At 36.3% G+C, this 19,930-nt stretch overlaps 2 long non-coding RNA genes across 2 annotated transcripts; both read right to left on the bottom strand.

The window, feature by feature from the left end:
* Positions 1 to 8,306: 8,306 nt before the first annotated feature.
* LOC132605125 (uncharacterized) lies at positions 8,307 to 10,312 on the bottom strand. The gene is made up of 3 exons (XR_009569047.1): positions 10,124 to 10,312; positions 9,673 to 9,723; positions 8,307 to 8,657 (listed from the first exon to the last, which is right to left on the bottom strand). It is a non-coding gene; the product is annotated as an uncharacterized LOC132605125 (long non-coding RNA).
* A 4,452-nt stretch (positions 10,313 to 14,764) lies between these two features.
* Positions 14,765 to 17,772, bottom strand: LOC132605124 (uncharacterized). Its single transcript, XR_009569046.1, has 4 exons — positions 17,637 to 17,772; positions 17,453 to 17,555; positions 17,002 to 17,052; positions 14,765 to 15,987 (listed from the first exon to the last, which is right to left on the bottom strand). It is a non-coding gene; the product is annotated as an uncharacterized LOC132605124 (long non-coding RNA).
* Positions 17,773 to 19,930: the final 2,158 nt, after the last annotated feature.

Raw genomic sequence — 19,930 nt, 5'->3', positions numbered from 1 at the left:
GTGCAAAACGTTATGCCCATTATACTACAGACTGTCCGAGCAGAAGAATTTTGACGGACCATTTGACGGTCCGTAGAATATTTGACGGTCCGTATAACATTTATACGGTCCGTCAAATGGTCACAGAGGGTCACATTTTGCTGGGCAGTTTTACGCTTCATTGTTACGGTCCGTATAAATTTTGACGGTCCGTAAAACAGTTATACGGTCCGTAAAATGGTCACAGAAGACCATGTTTTGCTGGGCAGTTTTACGGTTCATTTTGACGGTCCGTAAAACAATTATACGGTCCGTCAAATCGACTCAGGCCAGCGTAAAATGGTCACAGAAACTCAATTTTTGCTGGGTAGTTTTACGGACCATTTTGACGGTCCGTCAAACAGTTTGACGGTCCGTAAAAATGGGCGTAGAATTGCCCGATGGGTCAGATTTTAAGATATTAATAAGAGACCCAAAATCATTTTTTTCATTCCCATTTCTCCTACACGACTCAAGGGTTCTTTAGAGCCATCCAAACACTTCATATGCAAGAATCCAAGTGAAACTAAAGATCCACTTCATCAATCCACAAAACTAAGTGTGAGAAACACATCAAATCCATTAAAGTCAAGAAATTACATAGAAGGTGGAACTAGGGTTTTGTTCAAGTGAAGTATTTCAACTCAAGGCTTATTCCTACAATAACCAAGGTAAGTTTTATGATATTTCATGATGATTAAAGTGTTGATAAGTTCTTGGGAGAATAGTAAATGGGTTTGATAAAGAGAATTATATGAACTATGCTAGGGTTTTTGGATTGTTGACTTGGGATTGTTGTATTCATATGGGTGATGAAGAATGATGTCAATTACATCTAATTGAGATTGTAGAATCAGCTAGAAGTAATAGAATGGGGATTGGGGGAAGAAAACACCATTAATGAAGGTTGTGAGCTTCATGCCCACCAAGTGTTTGATAAAATGCTTAGATGAACAAAACATGGATATTGTTGCTAATATAGAGTCCCTATGACTTGTATTGCTATAGATTGAAGTTGAAGGAATTGAAAGACATTGTGATACGCTCAAAAGCGGGAGGTTAAGGTATGTAGAACTTCCATCCACATGTGGGAACCTCTACGTTCTTCCCCATGATCCGTTTCATAAAATCTATGAAGTTCAAATCCTAGGGCATTAAACCCAACATATTGGTAGCCCGTAATTATGTATGTATGTACATGAATTTCGTATCTCTGTTCGTTATTGTATTCCTAATCTTCCATTACGGACATTAGGATTCCTAGCTTAATCCATGAATCATGAATTCTTCCTCATGTGTTCTCATTATATTCATATGAAATTTGTAAATTTTATTTTACAAATTACAAGCATGTTTTCAAGTCAATTACAAATATATGATCATGAACTATCGTATTTCTCATGATCAAGTACATGTTTATAAGTTATTTCATGAAACCATGTTTACAAGTTATTTCGTGAAATCATGATTCCAAGACAAGTACAAGTAAATTCACGAAAGTCATGGGCTTCTTAGCCAAATATATTATGTTCATGTTTTTGGGAGTTGCACGAATTACCGAGAAGGCTCAGATAGCCTGAAACTATGTAGCCACCATAGGACAAGGATCGCCCCGCCCAGTTAGGACGATACCTTAATTTCACACTGAATGGTTCCATCAGGTACGTTATTACCTTATACCCTGGCAAGGTATAGGGGCTCTGCTGGTCCGGCGAGGTACCAGACTCCACGTATCCACGTGGTGATATCATGTTGTCGGTTTATGAAATGCTCTCCCTACTTATCATGTTTTACTCATGTTATATATGTATATGTATTCATGCTCATGTCCAAGTTTTCAGTTTCAGCTCTTATCATGATATTTCATGTCCCATGTTGTTTCTTCTGGTTGTTTTACATACCAGTACATTCAATGTGCTGACGTCCCCTTTTTATTGCCCGGGGGCCTGTATTTCACGATGCAGGTACGGATTTACAGGACGACGCTTCTGATCATTAGGATTTGCTCGTACCAGCTTATTGGTGAGCCCCATCTCATTCGGGGTTTAAACATTGTATTTCTCTATTTAGTTTTGCATCTAAAGGTATGCTGGGGGCCTTGTCCCAGTAAATACGTTTTTCAGTCAGACTCATGATAGAGGTTTCATAGACTAGACAAGTCAGTTATGTCATGTCAGACATTTGGAGTCGTATAGCCATTTTGGCTCACTCATGCTTAAACAAGTATTTTATTAAGTATTATGACTTACCATGTTTTATAAAGGCTCATTATGCATTCACGTTATATTCCGCATATGTTATGTATCATGATGATTCAGCAAGCCATGTGGTTCGCTCGGTCACATGCAGTCAGGCACCGAGTGCCGTGTTACGTCCAGGCCATGGTTCGGGGCGTGACAATAAGTTTGGTTTCTGCCCCATTTACTTGCATCAAAACTGTATATCTCTGCTTGTATCATTAGCTTGTCCATTTTAGCTCAGCTTGATTCCACTAGACCCTTGTTTGACTTATAAGTTGATGTTATACAATTGTTACCACTGGCATAAGTTTATATGGTCATACTCAACCAAAGTAAGTGTCAAATGTCTGTTTAATGAATTTAAATAGGGTTAAAGGAAGTTTGAGCCTAATTCTGATATCCTGTAAACCTTTAGTGTCTATGAATGAGTCTCTTTTTCAGTTTTGGAATTAACCTAAAAGCTTATCAAGTTGTAACCAGTTAAAATTAAGGTTTACCTAATGATGATGTTAGTTTTAAAATGGAAAATGCTTGTCTGCATTACACATATGAAAGGTTAAGCCATTTGCTAGACTTTAAAAGACAAGATCTTGTCATTTGCTTCTTGGATAAGTCATATAAGAATGTTATTTCTTCTCTATTTCATGTCTAAATATGGGTTAATCTGAACATAGGATCCATTGTCTGAATCTCCAAACTAGAAACCAAACGTAAGACTGTCATAGCTTGTGAATCTCTGCATATCCTTGATGTGTGCTCAAACCTATATTTCTGCATATTAACTATAAAAAGTCTTGTAGAGTCTAGAAATGTCATGCTAAGTCTTCTATGTGTGTACTGAGGTTCCTTGCTTGGCTGTTGAAATTAAAATTATTTAATTGAACATGGAACATGTTGTTCCCCTGTTGCATCTGGGCATGTTTCCTCATTGTTTCACTCAGCATATGTGACCATGTGATAGAAAGAATTTAAAGACTCTGCTTTACACTTGTTTGTCTACACTCAATTTAAGTACTTGTGCTTATGACTGAATGCATGTATAATGTCGTATCCTTTTTTCCTTTCCCATAAGAACCTGATGACACTTATCTGCATATGATAGTTGTTTCACTAGGATAGTTTAGATATGCATTGTTAAGACCGGATGTTGGAACATCGAAATGATACAAATAAGAGGTTGTCACTTAGTTTTGATTGCTCTATACACTCCTAGGATATTAAAACTTTACCCTGATAAGAATATTGTTTGAAAATGCCTTCCTTACACATTGAAATGGTTTAAGGGTTCAAACGAGAATGATTGTTTCTATGTTTAACTGCTTCCTGTTAGCATCTGAGTTCTGAATATTTGTGTATATCACCTGTATCACATCTTTTCTCCCTTTATAAATTACCTCTGTGTCCCTCTGAATGTTGCCATAACATGCTAAGTAGATAGAGATAGGTTCCTATTAGTTTAAAAGGTTGTGCTATTCAAATATAGGTTGGGCATACAAAGGATATACCAAGGTCTACCAAACATAAACAAGCTCTGTATACCTATGGTATACATGAACTTGTACATCTAGTATAAATATGGTATATCATTTGTTATGATCAGAATTGTGGGTTGTGTATTACAAGAATATAACTTGGGTCTGTTCCTTTGTTTGCTTTGTGTATTGGGCTTTTCCTTTGTATGTTATTGTTTGATTTGGCCATATCCGCTATCAAACTGGGCTTGCTTGTCCGGACTCTCTTTATTTATACATATATGGGCTAAAGTCTTTCTGAATGCATATTAACCGCCTGTATATTGTATCTTTGCCTGTTTAGGTATATAATTGATATATGCGTGCAATTAGTGAGTGGTTTAAGTTCTAGATTCCCCTCTAACCATCTTCTTCTTTTTCTCCCATTTGTGTTGCATGTGAAAAAATACTGAGGCCACTTGGGCCGCTTTCTTCCGTTAGTAAACTTGTTGGGCCTGAGGCCCAATTCTTTTGTTTGATCGAGTCCGATGAAATGGAAGTTAATATATGTTGAAGGCCCCCCTATGGGTGAAAATAGGCAACTGGTGGGCTTAGGTAGGCCCACCAGCCTAACTCTATCCTTTTACATTTCTTATTTGTATATTAGTTGTATATGGTAAACAACACTTGTATATATTGAAACCTATGTATGGTAGTAGAACTTAGGAGATACACATAGTATTAGGAAGTCGCCTCAAATGATTTTTAAACTTGGCTAATATCAACACTCGCATGAAATCGGTACTTAACATTTTTATGAGTCTTCTTCAAGTATGAAACTGGTTTACTAATACGGTTGAGCCTAAATAATTTTTTTTGAAAAAATGGAACCAAGTAAAGTTTTGGCCTTTCGCCCCTTTTGAAAAAATCTGGAAAGGACAAAGATAGCTTTTTGGCCTTAAGCCCACTTCAAAATCGTTTTAAGTCCAAATAATGTAACTATCTCCTTTTCCCTTTGGGCCTTAATGATGATTCAGACTAAAACAAATGACTTGAGGACCGGTTGGATTGACCTTCAGAACTTTGGGGCAAATTTTGAGAAAATCAGAAGGTTGAAAATTCGGAACTTTCAGGATTTAAAATAGGCCTCTTGTATGACCTGTTGGACTTGAGAAATTTTCAAAAAAAACAAAGCTTTTTGGGCCAAAAGCCCAAACTTAAAGGAATAAAACAAGAGGAAATATACTTGGACCAATTTGAGGATAAGATGGCTTTGGTGTTAGAATACATTTGATATATGAGCTTCAATGGGTTAAAAATGGACTTAATAACTCTTTTATATACTTATACCATAAAAAAGGAGATATATTGCACTTACTTCCTTATATAATAAAAACCTATAAGAAGTAAACTCATCTCACTAGAACCAAAATAGTAGCGACTCTACTCGTGAGAAGTCCCGAGTGTGTCTTGGTCCAGAAATGAAGTGAGTTGAACACTTATATGAATTTTGAAACCAGAACCCCCTTTCCTAAGGGGACATTTTTGCCAGAAATTTGAATTTATGATAAAGCATGACATGCGATAAAGTAAACATTTTAAGCAAATAATCACAATAATCACACATTGAAGTTCGTAGGTCAACCGTATTCTATGGATTCTTAATACTAGGGTGCTTAAAACCTTCCCTAGGGGATCACCAGAACCCTTACTTCGAACTTTGGTTTTAAAGGATTTTTCTCTCTTGTTTGATAAACTGTTTTTACTCGGTTTTTCTAATTTCCATTATAAAATTAGGTGGCGACTCTAAAAAATAACTAAATCCAATTTAGAGCACCAACAACCACTTAGTAGCTTTTATGCACCCGCGTAAAAGTGAACCGTAACATCTACATTCTCATATAATAACACATCTCTATAACAATCAAGTTTTTCTCGGAACCGATTTTTTATGTTACCTCCCTATAACTGTTTTTTTTTACCTATAACAACAACAACCATCTTTATAAAATTACTCCCCCCCCCCCCCCCCCCCACACACACACACACAAAAAAAAAATAACATCTATCTTCTTTTTTTACTATTATAATGATTAATCATCTTTATAAAAATAGAAACTCTAAGATTACCAATTATATCTTTGTAGACATAGAATATCTAAGATTACTAATTATAGGTCTAGAATTTCGACCAAATATTTTGATACTATAATACACTATTTATGACAAAGAATATTATATAAATATATATTTTCATCATTTAAAGATTTTCCTTCGTTATACAAAGCTACAAAGTGTGATTAAGCTTAGGATTTGACAATTAAAAATAGAAAAAGATATTATGCATCTTGCTTGCCCATAACAGCGAATATTATTTAAATGTCAACGCTGTTATAGGTGTATAACAACCATTCACTATACCACCAAAGGATGTGGTGCCGCGGATGGGGTTGTTCCTCTATTAACCAGAGGTCTCGGGTTCGAGCCCTGGGTATAGAAATATTATTGGTAGGGAGCGCTTCCTCCCGAATGGGACCTTACACGGCGCGAATTCGAATATAATCAAGCTCCACTGCGAATACCCAACGATGCTATTATCGAGACGTGTGATTGTATTACCTCTCCTATTAAGTTTTCCATAATATATAAGATTGCAATAATATATCAGAACTACCCTAAGCCTATGCATACATATTCTGATGCAGATACATACTTGATTTTTAAAAAATTGTACCCGTCGAATAGAACCGACGTGATCGGAAGCTAATACTCTTTCCGTATTAAGTGTGTTAGAATGAATAGACATAGAGTTTAAAAATAAAGGGAGACTTTTGAATCTTGTTGTCTCAAATTAAAGATGTGTAATGTAGCAAAAAGTTATTTAATTCTTGTGTAGGGGTGTACATGGACCGGATTGGTTCGGATTTTTTAAACGCCAAACCAAACCAATTGCGTCGGGTTTTAAAATTTATACACCAAACCAAACCAATAAAATTTGGGGTTTTCAACCTCGGATTTTCTCGGGTTATTCGGTTTTCTCGGGTTTTTCGTTTTTTTTTTTTCCGGAATAGTCTTGATACAAAATATATACACTTTTACTTTAAATATTTCTTTAGTCCTAATAAGTTACAACTATATAATTAAGGTGTTTCTTAAGAAAATAACATAAAATGTGAGAAGAGTGATGACATTGTATTAAATATTCAGCAAAAGATAATAAAATCGGTTAAAATAGATATTGCTAATTAATAAGCCATAAAGAAAATGACCATAATCTAAAAATACTGAGTCATCTAAAATAAGTACAGCTAACAAGTATTAGTTACATGACAAAGACAAAAAAACTTAAGCTATGTATTTTCACTCCCTAAACCAATTATACAAAACTAAATAATAGATATCCAACATTATTGTCATTCTTAGTGGTAGATTGAATTCCTTTTGTGCATTAGTGTTGAGTTGGTTTTGGTTTGGATTTTATTTGAGTTACTAACATCCATAGGATATAAAGCTTATTGACATTCAAAATTCTAAGTTCAAGCTTGAATAATATGATAATAGATAAAAAACTACGAAAAAATTTAAGAAATATTTATAAATTACATTACAAATAAATATTTTAAAAACTGAATACATGTAATGTCGGGTTGGTTTGGTTCGGTTTGACTTTTTTTAGCTAAAACCAAACCAAACCAATTATGGTCGGGTTTTTTTTTTCAACACCAAATCAAGTCAAACCAAACCACTAGTCGAGTTTTTTTCTCGGTTTGACTCGGTTTATCGGTTTGGTGCGGTTTGTCGGTTTACTTTGTACACTCCTACTTGTGGTTATAAACTTACTATGAAAGATGTTTGAATTGTCAACTTACTAAATATAGAAAGAGATACTCTTTTTGGGACAGATTAAGAGCCTGTTTGGATGGACTTATGGCTTAAGCTAAGTTAGAAATCTTAATTTATGATTTTTGGCTTAAAACACTTTTTAATCTTAGGGTTAACTTCAAAGACCTCCCCTCAGGTTTGGCTTCGTCACATTCACCTCCCTTGTGGTTTGAAATATTACGTTCACCTCCCTTATTTTGATCTTTTTGTAACCAAACTTATTTAAATGATTATTTATCTATCATATCCCAAAACTACCCTTATCTCCAACCTTTAAGTTTCTAAATAAATATGAACCTCCTTTCAAAGTTTCTCGAAACAGAATTCAGAAGATTTCTTGCCACTTGTATTTCATTTTGGTTAATTGCGTAGCAGACCAATAATTATTGTATATAACAATATATTTTCGTCCTTTTAACTTTTGCGAATAAGAGGCAATGATTAAGATAGTTCGTTCCTGTATTCTAACATAATTACTACTAATAAGGGAGAATCTAAAGATTTTGAAGTCACTTAGTTAAATTCTAACTAAATGCTTACTAATCAAAAGGCTTCTGTCACGACCCAGCCCCGTGGGCCATGACTGGCACCCTACTTGGGCACCCAGAAAGACTTACATATCCAATTATCATATCCAACTTAGCTCAGAGTTCACAATAGTTATTTTAAACATAATTTAAATCAAAACTTGTCTTAAGCGGTCGTGCATACCAAAATATCATAACGGAACAGATAGAAGCGGCGGAATGCACATCGCCGACCATGTGTACAAATATAAACATAAGGGCCATTTTGGCCACCATAACAGACGGACCGCATTAAGACACAGATCGTAATCAAACAGACACATATAGGACCCTCGACCCACATATATGACTACAGGCCTCTACATATACAAAACGAAAACATATGACGGGACAGGGCCCCGCCGTACCCCAAATAGTCGAATATACAGATACATACACATCCCAAAAGATATCTGCCGATATATGGGCTCCGAATCAAAATGAGCACTCTGTAATAGCAGGACGTGGAGCCTACAGTGGTGGATCACCGGCGTCTGTACCTGCGGGCATGAAACGCAGCCCCCGAAGAAAGGGGGTCAGTACGAAAGATGTACTGAGTATGTAAAGCATAGAGTGCAGAAGTGTAAACCATAACTGAAAACAAACAGGATACAAAAAGGGGATACTGACCAGTATATCAAAATCTGTGCCAAAAACATATATACGTAATGCAGATAAAATCATGTAAAGCTCAGGAACGTGGTCACCACTCCGACGCTGGTGCCACAAACAGCATAACACCAGAAGGTTCAAATCTCCGTACATCCCCGAACACACATATCATCATAACATATCACCAGCCATATCACAGCATAACTCCAAGCGGAACCCGGCCCTATGGCGAGGTCACGGGAACCGTAACACAGCATACAACCGAATTTATCATAGTGCGCACGAACCATAACCGGCCCGGGAACCGGTGAACAAAATCATAAGAAGGGTACGAGCGAAGTCGTGAGCAAACAATGCAATTTATATATCAAAATACTTTTGCAAACTTGATAAAATCATATGTTGACTCATTAGTCGAAATAGTTCGAACAATTAATCAAAACGGGGTTCATTTCAAAAAGGTATCTCCAAAATGGAAATTATGGTTCAAAATATAATTTAGGATATATGGCAATCAAAACATTATTTTTCGATAGCCAAATTCACAAACAAAAGTCTTTTACCGACATTATATAAAAAAAATGAGCCTTATATAGCAAACGAAAAAGTCTCAGAGTTAACGGGCCCACCTCGGGTCAAGTCGAGGTGGCGGACATGAATCACGGACATTTGGGGTCTATAGAAGCATACATGGAAGTTTCGAAGCAAATCGATTACATTTACAAAAGTTTCGGACATTTGAGCACTTTCCAGCAAAATATGAGTTTTATAGTTCAATTCGATTGAGTGAATAGTACTCGATTTCCATTTCGGATTTCAAGGAACAGAAGTGCCTCCGAGGCTCAAATATCGACCTAGTATACCTATGACATGCCAAAAGAAGGAATGGGTAGCCTTACATACCTTTCTTGCGGCTCATGCTCGTACAAAATCAAACGTCGTTTCGTCCAAAATCTACAAATGGTCAAAGTTACCAATTAGGAATTGCAAGACTTCAAGAATTCACGTATTTTTATTTTGTCTACCGAAATTTCGGCAGCACTTCCCCTATACATATAACACCCCCGAGGCTTAGCTCGGCTCAATATATCAACAACAACAACAACAACCCAATACTACATTTGTACCAGCATTATCTTCAAGTAATCAAGGGGCGACAAATTCCCGAAGCTATAATACAATGGTGTACTCCACATCCGACCTCCTTTGAACAACAAACAAGCTCTAAGCGAGCTACCAAACCCTACCAATCTCCATACCACAAGAAAATAATAACTAATCAGCTTATACAACTACCACAGGTTGAACTCACAGCTTCCGATCACCGTCCCATGAGTTTTTAACGAATACGTACCTTGCATCCGAGCTCAAACAATCTGATGTAGATGCTTTTAGTAATCAGTTACTACACCAATTGATCCTCCATATAAGTCCGTTGAGCATGTAGAAAAAAATTACTATAGATCTAATTAATATAAGACATGCAATGAATATACGAAGAGAAAAAGGAATTTTGGTTCCCTATATATAAAATTCACCTCAATGTAGCACCATTTGAGGGAGTTTAGAAGATTAGGACTTCAATATGCTAGATAATGATCTGATAAGGAATATATACGAATCCCTATAAGTGAAGTAACGTGGTAACTAGTTGCCAAAGTAGAAAGTTAAAAGAGTATTGACACTATTTTAATGTAAGAGGCGATGGGTGCATTAAATGAATCAATTGTCATGTTTCCGAGAAAACACATGTCAGGCACTAAAAAAAATCTTATCTTCATATATTAATTAAAATATATAATCATAAAGTTTATCCATTTATAGGATAATAAATATAAACTATTCAACAAAATTCTATAACCTGGCTACAAAAAGATATGTGTCTATATAATTCGTATCCAACTTATCTAGCAAAGGGTAAATTATACATTGTAACAAAAATATATTTTATAAAATTCTAGCATTTCAATTTATATCAAGAGTACAAATTTTTGTACTTTTAATTCTCAAAAGGAAAAAGATAACTTTCTTTTCTTATGATAAAATAATTTCTACCTTTATAATAAAGAAAATCCCATTTGTAAACTACCTGATATCCTGTATATAATTTAAAGCATATCAAAAAACAAATAGTAGCAATTTTAACTATATAAAAATCATGTTTATCGATTTTTCACAGAAAGGTTACATTTAAAAGAAAGTACAATATCAAGGCTATATATAATAGTTTAGAAATTCGTCAAACTTGTGAGGTCTTACATCTATAACCTCATGTACGATTCTAATCCTCTGAATCCATATTGATCAACTCGTGATACATCATAACATAAACGTACGGGATGTTACATCCTTCCCCCCTTAGGAACATTCGTCCTCGAATGTTAGATTAGTCTTATAGGGTCTGTAAGTACTTCGGGGGAGTTTCTTTTACGGCCCGCACAATTGATACACATTCTCCTTGAATATAATCAAGTAGGGAATTTAGATTACCTGTGGCATAAGAAATAAGTGAGGACACTTCTTTTTCATTCCGTCCTCAACTTTCAAGGTCATTGCTTTTTACCATAAGACCTTAACAGGGGGTATATCTTTAGGGCGTAATCTCTGCGCTTGGCGATTCAGAATAATTATAGATCGTTCTTCACTAAACAATTCCTCCGTCGCTTGAATATCATTCACTGGAAATGTTCTGGAGGGATCACTAACACATTTGCGGAACATGGATATCTGAAGTACCAAATGTACCGCTTTCAGATCAGATGGTAGATCTAGCCTGCAAACGACATTCTCAACTTTTCGAACAATCTGATAAAGTCCGATATGTCGCGGACTGAGCTTACTCTTTTTGCTGAGTCACATTGCGCCTTTCATAGGTGATACTTTCAAAATACCCTATCGCCGACTTGGAATTCCAAGGGTCGACACCGTTTGTCAGCATATGATCTCTATCGACTCTAGGCTGCTAATAATCTCTCTTGGATAAGTTTCACCTTACCAACGGCCTGCTGGATCACATCTGGACCGATTAATTCTGTTTCGCCAGTATCGAACTAGCCGATTAGTGACCTGAATTTTTCTACCATACAAAACCTCATAGGGGTCATCTGGATACTAGAATAGTAGCTGTTATTATAAGCAACTCGATCAATGGCAGGTGATCATCCCAGCTACCTACGAAATCAGTAATACAGGCCCGCAACATATCTTCTAGCGTCTGTATAGAGTGCTCGGCCTGTCTGTCGCTCTGAGGGTGGAATGTTGTGCTCAGACTTACCTGAGCCTTTAATCCTTCCCGGAAACAAATCCCCAGAAATTAGTCATAACTGAGTACCTTTGTCAGTGACAACAGATATAGGAACTCCGTGGAGTCTCACTATTCCTTTAATACATATAGTCTGGCATAACCCTCAGCTGAATAAGTGGTTCCGACGGGAAGAAAATGGACTGATTCTGTCAGCCTATTAATCGTACCCCATGTGGAAATCATACTTCCGCGGGGTGCGAGGCAAACCCGCAATGAGATCCATGTTAAGTATCTCCCACTTCCAGATCAGAATTTCCATTTCCTGAAACAGTCCACCCGGTTTCTGATGCTCAATTTGGACTTGTTGACAATTCGGGCACTGGGCAACGAGCCTTGCGATGTCCCGTTTCATGCCATTCCATCAGTATAGACATCCGAGGTCATGGTACCTTCGAGTGGATTCGGGATAAACAGAATACCGAACATTATGCGCTCCGCTCATAATTGGCCGTTGCAGCCCTACGATGTCGGACACACATAATCTGCCCCGGTAAAACAATACGCATCCGGTAAAACCTCGAGCTGGATATTTTCCTTGTCAAAGGTCGTCTCTCTACAATACCAGAATAAACTCCTCAAACTGACGCTATTTTACCTCTTCCATAATCGATGATTCTGCAATTTCTCAGGCGAAAATTTCAATATCTTCAGAACCGACCAAACGGGCTCCAAGGCTAGCCGACTGATGAGTTTTACAGACCAATTCTTTATTTCCGAATGTACGCCGGTCAATGCCGTCCATAGGTTCACGACTAAGTGCGTCTGCCACAACGTTAGCCCTTCTGGGGTGGCACAAAATATTAACATCATAATCTTTCAATAATTCGAAACATCTTTTCTGCCACGAATTCGACTCTTCTTGGCTTAAAATATGCTGGAGGCTCTTAGGGCCCGTACAAATTTCAACGCGGACCCCATATAAGTAATGCCACCATATCTTTAAAGCATGAATCGCCGTAGCTAATTCCAGATCATGAGCGAAATAATTTCTTCTCGTGCGGTCTGAGCTGCCGGGGAACATAGGCTATAATCCGACCGCTTCCAGACAACTACATATTTCAGTCGATGTCAAAGGCCTAGGCTAGTCCTTTATCACTTCAGTCTTCTGTATGTCAGTTGTTTTCATGTATACTTACTTTACTTACTCTCCTTCGTTCCTCCTCTTTGGGGTTATACTTACACCATATTCGTATCTTTTCTTTCTAACCTACAACTTGGTTATTTTCGTACGAAACCTTAATAGAATCATAATTACGTAATACACAATCTTATCCAATAGCTGACACTCAGATATCGCAATTAATATAACAATTTATCTTTTAATAATTACATCCTTCCTCATGGGATGATTTGGCCAAGTTATTCCTTCTTTCACACCCGTTCCTTATCCGTCGTTCTGTTTTTCTCGATATTCGAATTACCTGATATGCACATGATTCATCATTCCATGCCCTAGGTTTCCTTTGTTCTGCACTACTACATTTTAGTTCGTTTTCGCAAATAATTCTCGTGCTTTACCCGCTGACTCTTTTAGAGGTTTTGCTTAATTACGTTTCTTACGATTCACTTTTTTTGACATTTTGATTACCTTCAACTCGATCATTCTCTTTTCTTCCCAAACATCGTCGTATTAGAATCTTCCAATCTCAACCGGTAGCAAAGTGAATATCAGTTTATTTCGTAACATCTGTACCATACTTTTCGCTTTGTCTCATAAATTCTGTCCGGTTAATGTTTTCCATATATTACAACAATGGCTATCAGGGTTCGCCAATCAATCGACGCAGTCATAAATGGGGGCCCTACACATACATATATATATCACTACTATTTCTTTTACAGTACATCTTCAATCACTCGCTCATACTTACTCTAGCTTCGGAGCTGCGCTACTTTTTCTTCCCTTTTTAGCAATCTAATCCGTCTCAGCTCGTGTGGCCCCTATAAAGTTTCTAGCCATATCACACATCCTCATTCCCTTTTGATTACCCAGAATTTCCTATTCGTCTTTAATACCTATGTTTACGAAAATTTTGTGCATTTCCCAGGGGTCACCCATCCCAGAATTGCTCTGGCTCTGGCACGCTTAACCTTACAACTTTAATGAATTTAGGCACGTTAAGACCGGTATAATTACACCGATTTCCCCGCACAGCCTTTGTCACGTAATTTAAGACAAATCGGGGTCTTAACAACTTTTCAAAACATTCCCGTAGCGGGTCCCACCCCGGCCTGGCAAGAATTCTTTTACTTTTGTGACTTTATGATTACCGTGTCGCCCTCTGTAAACCCTCAATATTACCTTCATGTATATATATGATTCTAGACAGCCCACGAGTTTAAGTTTTTATCCCACAAATTCCGTCTCCAATCAGTCGATACTGCAGGGCATCTTCCGACCACTAGCGAAAGAAAACTAGAGTCCGACGAACTTCGCGGAATCTTTTAGTGCTTAATTCACATAATTACCTCCACGTTTATATACATCTATATATTTGAGTCGAGAGCGAACCGCTCAATTCTCAACTGCTTGTCCTACCTTTTGTATTCTTTCAATTAGAGAAAACTTGGTCGTCGGACATTTTCGCCCTTCACATGGGCTGTGCTAAAACAAAAAGGGTTGGAACATATTTCTGGTCCCTCAAACTAAATTGCGAATTTGCTACTCGTATATGCTTTCTCGAGATAAAATTTTCCGATAAGGGTGATGCTTCATACAAATGACATGGAGGGTACCTCTGAAACTTTTAATCCAGCCTCATAGATTTATCCTATCGGTATCGACCTTTAAGATATGTTAAGAATGTATATCTCATTTTTCTTTTCATATCTCTAGAAAAATTTGGGCAGAGGTTCCTCTGTATTTCTTACTATCCCAAAACCTGTACACAGGAAATACCAACCATGCCTCACAGGGCCAACACATATACGTATATACATATCACATCATGTCGCATCATAGCCACACGGGGCTAACAATTAAAAATAGAAGTACACAAATATCGAGGCTTACCTCACATGCCCAATTCAACTACACCTGCTACACTTTCCTGTTTATTTTTCCTTTCAACCTTCAGCTTTATGTTTCAATCGTATTTCAAACACCTTACCCAGCATACATCTTTCATATCATTACTTACCTCTGTATTGTGTAGCTTCCAATATTATCAATCGCTGTCTTACGTCGATACCGTTCTCCAGCTGCAATCAAGGGTTAGTAAGAAAAAGGAATTCATTTCCTACAGTTGGCTCTATCGCACGATCAAAGATCCAAAGAAAAGTAACACCCTAAATGCCCTGTAGCCTCCTGTTTATAGATGTGGTGCACAACACACCGATAAACAAGACTCTACGAGACACGGCCTGTAGACATTCCGAGGACAAACCGCTCTGATACCACTTTTGTCACGACCCAGCCCCGTGGGCCATGACTGGCACCCTACTTGGGCACCCAGACAGACTTACATATCCAATTATCATATCCAACTTAGCTCAGAGTTCACAATAGTTATTTTAAACATAATTTAAATCAAAACTTGTCTTAAGCGGTCGTGCATACCAAAATATCATAACGGAACAGATAGAAGCGGCGGAATGCACATCGCCGATCATGTGTACAAATATAAACATAAGGGCCATTTTGGCCACCATAACAGACGGACCGCATTAAGACACAAATCGTAATCAAACAGACACATATAGGACCCTCGACCCACATATATGACTACAGGCCTCTACATATACAAAACGAAAACATATGACGGGACAGGGCCCCGCCGTACCCCAAATAGTCAAATATACAGATACATACACATCCCAAAAGATATCTGCCGATATATGGGCTCCGAATCAAAATGAGCACTCTGTAATAGCAGGACGTGGAGCCTACAGTGGTGGATCACCGGCGTCTGTACCTGCGGGCATGAAACGCAGCCCCCGAAGAAAGGGGGTCAGTACGAAAGATGTACTGAGTATGTAAAGCATAAAGTGCAGAAGTGTAAACCATAACTGAAAACAAACAGGATACAAAAAGGGGATACTGACCAGTATATCAAAATCTGTGCCAAAAACATATATACGTAATGCAGATAAAATCATGCAAAGCTTAGGAACGTGGTCACCACTCCGACGCTGGTGCCACACACAACATAACACCAGAAGGTTCAAATCTCCGTACATCCCCGAACACACATATCATCATAACATATCACCAGCCATATCACAGCATAACTCCAAGCGGAACCCGGCCCTATGGCGAGGTCACGGGAACCGTAACACAGCATACGGCTGAATTTATCATAGTGCGCACGAACCATAACCGGCCCGAGAACCGGTGAACGAAATCATAATAAGGGCACGAGTAGAGTCGTGAGCAAACAATGCAATTTATATATCAAAATACTTTTGCAAACTTGATAAAATCATATGTTGACTCATTAGTCGAAATAGTTCGAACAATTAATCAAAACGGGGTTCATTTCACAAAAGTATCTCCAAAATGGAAATTATGGTTCAAAATATAATTTAGGATATATGGCAATCAAAACATTATTTTTCGATAGCCAAATTCACAAACAAAAGTCTTTTGCCGACATTATATAAAAAAATGAGCCTTATATAGCAAACGAAAGAGTCTCGGAGTTAACGGGCCCACCTCGGGTCAAGTCGAGGTGGCGGACATGAATCACGGACATTTGGGGTCTATAGAAGCATACATGGAAGTTTCGAAGCAAATCGATTACATTTACAAAAGTTTCGGACATTTGAGCACTTTCCAGCAAAATATGAGTTTTATAGTTCAATTCGATTGAGTGAATAGTACTCGATTTCCATTTCGGATTTCAAGGAACAGAAGTGCCTCCGAGGCTCAAATATCGACCTAGTATACCTATGACATGCCAAAAGAAGGAATGGGTAGCCTTACATACCTTTCTTGCGGCTCATGCTCGTACAAAATCAAACGTCGTTTCGTCCAAAATCTACAAATGGTCAAAGTTACCAATTAGGAATTGCAAGACTTCAAGAATTCACTTATTTTTATTTTGTCTACCGAAATTTCGGCAGCACTTCCCCTATACATATAACACCCCCGAGGCTTAGCTCGGCTCAATATATCAACAACAACAACAACAACCCAATACTACATTTGTACCAACATTATCTTCAAGTAATCAAGGGGCGACAAATTCCCGAAGCTATAATACAATGGTGTACTCCACATCCGACCTCCTTTGAACAACAAACAAGCTCTAAGCGAGCTACCAAACCCTACCAATCTCCATACCACAAGAAAATAATAACTAATCAGCTTATACAACTACCACAGGTTGAACTCACAGCTTCCGATCACCGTCCCATGAGTTTTTAACGAATACGTACCTTGCATCCGAGCTCAAACAATCTGATGTAGATGCTTTTAGTAATCAGTTACTACACCAATTGATCCTCCATATAAGTCCGTTGAGCATGTAGAAAAAAATTACTATAGATCTAATTAATATAAGACATGCAATGAATATACGAAGAGAAAAAGGAATTTTGGTTCCCTATATATAAAATTCACCTCAATGTAGCACCACTTGAAGGAGTTCAGAAGATTAGGACTTCAATATGCTAGATAATGATCTGATAAGGAATATATACGAATCCCTATAAGTGAAGTAACGTGGTAACTAGTTGCCAAAGTAGAAAGTTAAAAGAGTATTGACACTATTTTAATGTAAGAGGCGGTGGGTGCATTAAATGAATCAGTTGTCATGTTTCCGAGAAAACACATGTCAGGCACTAAAAAAAATCTTATCTTCATATATTAATTAAAATATATAATCATAAAGTTTATCCATTTATAGGATAATAAATATAAACTATTCAACAAAATTCTATAACCTGGCTACAAAAAGATATGTGTCTATATAATTCGTATCCAACTTATCTAGCAAAGGGTAAATTATACATTGTAACAAAAATATATTTTATAAAATTCTAGCATTTCAATTTATATCAAGAGTACAAATTTTTGTACTTTTAATTCTCAAAAGGAAAAAAGATAACTTTCTTTTCTTATGATAAAATAATTTCTACCTTTATAATAAAGAAAATCCCATTTGTAAACTACCTGATATCATGTATATAATTTAAAGCATATCAAAAAAAAATAGTAGCAATTTTAACTATATAAAAATCATGTTTATCGATTTTTCACAGAAAGGTTACATTTAAAAGAAAGTACAATATCAAGGCTATATATAATAGTTTAGAAATTCGTCAAACTTGTGAGGTCTTACATCTATAACCTCATGTACGATTCTAATCCTCTGAATCCATATTGATCAACTCGTGATACATCATAACATAAACGTACGGGATGTTACAGCTTCTCTTTCAAATTGAACCTTTTAGTTACATAGCTTTTTTTTATATGCCTCTTTTTTCTCCTACTATATGTTACTTTATTGGTTTAATATTTTTTAAAATTTGTCGATAAATTTTAAATGAACACATACATTATGATTTATTTTAATTAAGCATCTGAACACATGATAATATGTTTCTATTAGACATTTTCTATTTAAATTTTAAAAATACTTTTGCGTGTATTCTCAAGTGTTTATTACATCGATAATTAACTACTTGAAATATGTCACCTCCCTTAATATACACATTAACCTCAATAATCTGTAAATCCTTGGAATCGTTCCAACTATAACTGACATTATAATTAAAGAAAATGACATATTTTATTATTATGCACCTAAATATTACATAATTTTTAGTTTTTCAAGCAATACTAATGCTCCCTCCTCCCAATTTAAGTGTTTTAGTTTAACTGGACATGAAGTTTAAGAGATAAAGGGAGACTTTTGAATTTTATGGTCTTAAATTAAAGATGTGTGTAGTCCTTTAAATTTTGTGGTTTAAAACTTGTCAAAACTTAGTAAACATAGAAAGAGACACCTTTTCTGGGACAAATAAAAAAGGACAATAAGACACTTAAATTGGGACGGAGGTAGTATCAAACAATTGTAACAAAAGGAAGCAATCATATTTAAAGTTTTTGAATATCGATTTTATTTTTTTTGTTGGGGGTGGGGGGGTGGGGGTGGGGGAGGGTGGGTGTTAAAAAAGCATAGGGACATATTATTAAATTAAGCATGAAGCGTTGAAGCTTTATTTTTGTTTAAAAAATTATTAGAATGTACATTTTATAAAATAATGTGCCACTTATAAACTAACAAAAGGAAGAAATGTCATTTCCTCATCACATAAGGTTTTGGAAAGCAAAAGGATTTAATTATATTAAGAAAAGTCATTAATTCTCTTCATATTTTCATTGTAGTTAGTATACTTTAAATGAAAATAACATATACTAACATCTCACCGAAAGAATAAATGTAGCATATATAATTGATGTCTCTTGAACCAAATTATTTTTCTTCTTTTTGAAAGAAAGTTTTATAGTTCATAATGGATGTTTTTAATCACACTGATGTTACAGCTAAGTTGGATCTCAAGAAATTTCCAAAATCTAAATCTAAATAAAATTCAATAAATAAATAATGCTATAAAGAAGTCTAAAATAAGGACAAAAAAGTCTTTATTCAATTTTTAAATACTTTGGGTGCAATTTTAATTTTTGGAGAGCCTTTAGTTTTTAGTAATTTGTAGAAAAGGCCGAACTAATCTTTCAATAACTTAATATCACCAAAGAGTGACAAAAAGTAATTGCAAATTTAATTTTAATATTAGTTTTGGGCCCGGACTTAGCACGGGCTAAATAACACTAGTTAATTTATAAGCCCACAATTTTTCTAACATGAAATTTTGAAAATATTAATTGTGATATTCCCGCATTGGCTG

Source organism: Lycium barbarum, chromosome 8 (genome assembly GCF_019175385.1).
Source record: "Lycium barbarum isolate Lr01 chromosome 8, ASM1917538v2, whole genome shotgun sequence".
NCBI classification, from domain to species: Eukaryota; Viridiplantae; Streptophyta; class Magnoliopsida; order Solanales; family Solanaceae; genus Lycium; species Lycium barbarum.
The sequence above is the reverse complement of the archived record's forward strand: the minus strand, read 5'-3'. Positions and strand labels throughout refer to the sequence as shown.